This window comes from Leptonychotes weddellii, chromosome 7, assembly GCF_054177405.1.
Source record: "Leptonychotes weddellii isolate Sample4059 chromosome 7, ASM5417740v2, whole genome shotgun sequence".
Classification (NCBI taxonomy): domain Eukaryota; kingdom Metazoa; phylum Chordata; class Mammalia; order Carnivora; family Phocidae; genus Leptonychotes; species Leptonychotes weddellii.
Window position 1 is genome coordinate 125,236,704 of NC_138375.1, and position 3,391 is coordinate 125,240,094.

Here is a 3,391-nt window from a genome sequence, read left to right on the forward strand (position 1 = left end):
TTTTTTTTTTTTAATGAAGCTATGTAGTTTTTAGGCATAAAGCTACTGCACATTTAATATTGTAAACCTAACTTTCAAAAAGAAAAGATTTATTTGAGAGCGAGTGTGTGTGAGCAGAGGAAAGGGCAGAGGGAGAGAAAATCCTCAGGCAGACTTCCCACTGAGCATGGAGCCTAATGCAGGGCTTGATGCCAGGACCCTGCAATCAGAATCAGCCACTTAACAGACTAAGCCACTCAGCATCCCCTAAACCTAACTTTTACTTGCACTAGGAAACTAAACTTCATTTGACTTGCTTTACTGTGATACTTGCTTTATTGTGATGGTCTGAAACTAAACTCACAATATCTCTGAGATAGGACTGTTTTCTAATTCTTTGGCAAAGAAGAAATAAAAGGTATCCAAATTGGAAAGAAAGAAGTAAAACTATTACTACTTGCATGTGATGTAATAGCACATATATGAAACCCTAAATACTCCACCAACTATTACAAATAACAGACAAATGATATAAAGTCAATGCACAAAAAGCTGTTGCATTTCTGTACACTCATAAAGCACTATCAGAGAAAGAAATTAAGAAAGCTATCCCATTTTCTACTCTCTCAAAAAGAATAAAATATTAAGGAACACATTTAATCAAGGAGGTAAAAAACCTATACAATGAAAGCTTAAGACACTGGTGAAAGAAACTGAAGATGACAAAAATAAATGGAAAGCTGTTTTGTGCTCATGGATTAGAAGCATTAATATGGTTAAAAAGTGTCCATATTACCCAAAGCAACGCAGAGATTCAATGAGGTCCCTACCAAAATTCCAGTGGCATTTTTCACAGAAAAAAAATATCCTAAGCATTGTTAGGAATTAGAGAAGGTATCAAATCGGCGATCTTGAAAAAGAACAAAGCTGGAAGCATCACACTCCTTGATTTCAAACTATATTGCAAAGCTATACTAATCAAAACAGTATGGTATTGGCATAAAAAGAGACCCAGATCAAAGGAACAGAATGGAGAGCTTACAAATAAACCCACATCTATATGGTTGATTCATTTATGACAGAGGCAAGAACACACAATGGGAAAGTTCACTCTGTTCAACAAATGGTGTTAGGAAAACTGGACAGTCACCTGCAACAGAATAAAAATGGATGACAATCTTACACAAAACACAAGCATCAATTCAAAATGGACGCAGACTTGAAGGTAGGACCAGAAATAGTACTCGTAGAAGACAACGTAGGTGGGCGGCTGCTTCCCATAGCTGTCAGCAAAGATATTTCAGATGGGGCAACAACAGCAGACATAAACAAGTGGGACTACATCAAACAAAAAAGTTCTGTACACCAAAGCGAATACCCAACAAAACAAAAGCAGCCTACTAACTGGGGAAAATACTTGTGAAATACGTACCTGGTAAGAGGTTAATATCCAAAATATATAAAGAACTCACATGAGGCTGTTGCAAACAAGAAGCCACTGATTGAAAAATGAGCAAAGGATCTCAACTGGCCTTTTTTCCAAGCAGACAGAGATGGTCAGCAGTACATAATGGGTGATCCACACCTAGTCCTCAGGGAATTGCAAGTCATAACCACAGTGTTAACACCTCACACCTCTTGAGAAAAGCTATTATCGAAAAAACAAGAAATATCAAGGCTAAGCAGAAAAGGAAACTCTAGGGGCACCTGGGTGACTCAGTCAGTTAAGCATCTCCTTCGGCTAAGGTCATAATCCCGGGCCCTGGGATCAAGCCCCGCATCGGGCTCCTTGCTCAGCGGGAAGCCTGCTTCTCCCTCTCCCACTCCCCCTGCTTGTGCTCTGTCAAATAAATAAAATCTTAAAAAGAAAAAGAAAAGGAAATTCTAGAACACTGTTGATGAGAATGCAAACTGGTCCAGCCACAGTTGAAAAGTGAATGGAGTTTCCTCAAGCAATTAAAAATGGAACTACCCTATGATCCCGGAATTCCACTTCTAGGTACTTGCCTTGAGAAAATGAGAACAGCTGAGGATTCTCTCGTAGCAGCTGCTCATGGCCTCAGGTGGGAGCACAGTTATTGGGGCTGAGAGGTCAGGCTCGCAGGGCTGGGGAGGGCCAGAATGTGGGCAGCAGGGCCACCCTGCTTTGCCGCTGTGCCCCTCGGGCCATGCCTTCTGTGCCCTGGGCCTCTGCCACATGGCCTCTTGCCGAAGATGTCTGCCTACCCTGTCCTCTTTGCATCCTCTGCTGTCTGCAGTTAGCTTAGGCATTGCCTGTTTTCTTCCCTGTACCCCTTGGTTCATCTGCCTGGCAGCTACAGCAAACACCCCATCCCATTTGGTGGTTGACTTGTCCCAGAGCTTCTGTGAGCAGGGTCAATGTCTTACAGTTACACGCCTGATATATAGGAATTGATCAATAAAATGGTAAGTGGGTGGTAAAAATACCGACAAAAGAAACAAAAAACCGTTACTGTAAAAAGATAGATGCACCCCCATGTTCATCACAGCATTCTATATGATAACCATGACATAGAAACAGCCTAAATTTACATCACTGGACAAATAGGTATAAATATATTTCACATTTTCTTTATCTATGTATTTGTGTGTGTGTGTGCATATATATATATATATACACACACACAGATATATACATATATATGCACACACACACCTGTATATAGCACTATATGATGGATAAGATATATAGGTATAATATATATAATGGAATATTATTCAGCCAGAAAAACAGAATATTTTGCGTTAGTGACAACATGGAGGACATCTTGCTAAATGAGGTAAGTCAGACATAGAAAGATAAATACTGAATGACCTCACTTATTTGTAGAATCAAACAAAATATCCAAGCTAAAGCCTACAGTGAAGGCGCCTGGGTGGCTCAGTCATTAAGCTTCTGCCTTCAGCTCAGGTCATGGTCCCAGGGTCCTGGGATCGAGCCCCACATCGGTCTCCCTGCTCCGCCAGAAGCCTGCTTCTCCCTCTCCCATTCCCCCTGCTTGTGTTCCCTCTTTCACTGTGTCTCTCTCTGCCAAATAAATAAATAAAATCTTAAAAAAAAAAATAAAGCCTACAGAGAACAGACTGATAGTTGCCAGAGGTGGGGGTGAGGGAAATGGAATAAAAGGGTTAAGATAAACAGACATGGAGTTATCAAATAAATGGTGGAGGTGTAATGTACCTCAGGGAGGAGTATAGTTAACACTATATTGGATATTTGAAAGTTCCTAAGAGAGTCGATTTTAAAAGTTTTCATCAGAAGAAAAACATTTTAACTATATGGTGATTCAGGTTAACTAGAATTATCATGGTCATTTCTCTATATATACAAATATTCAATCATATGAGCTTTAGGTATACAGCATAATGTTATATGTCCATTCTATGTAAG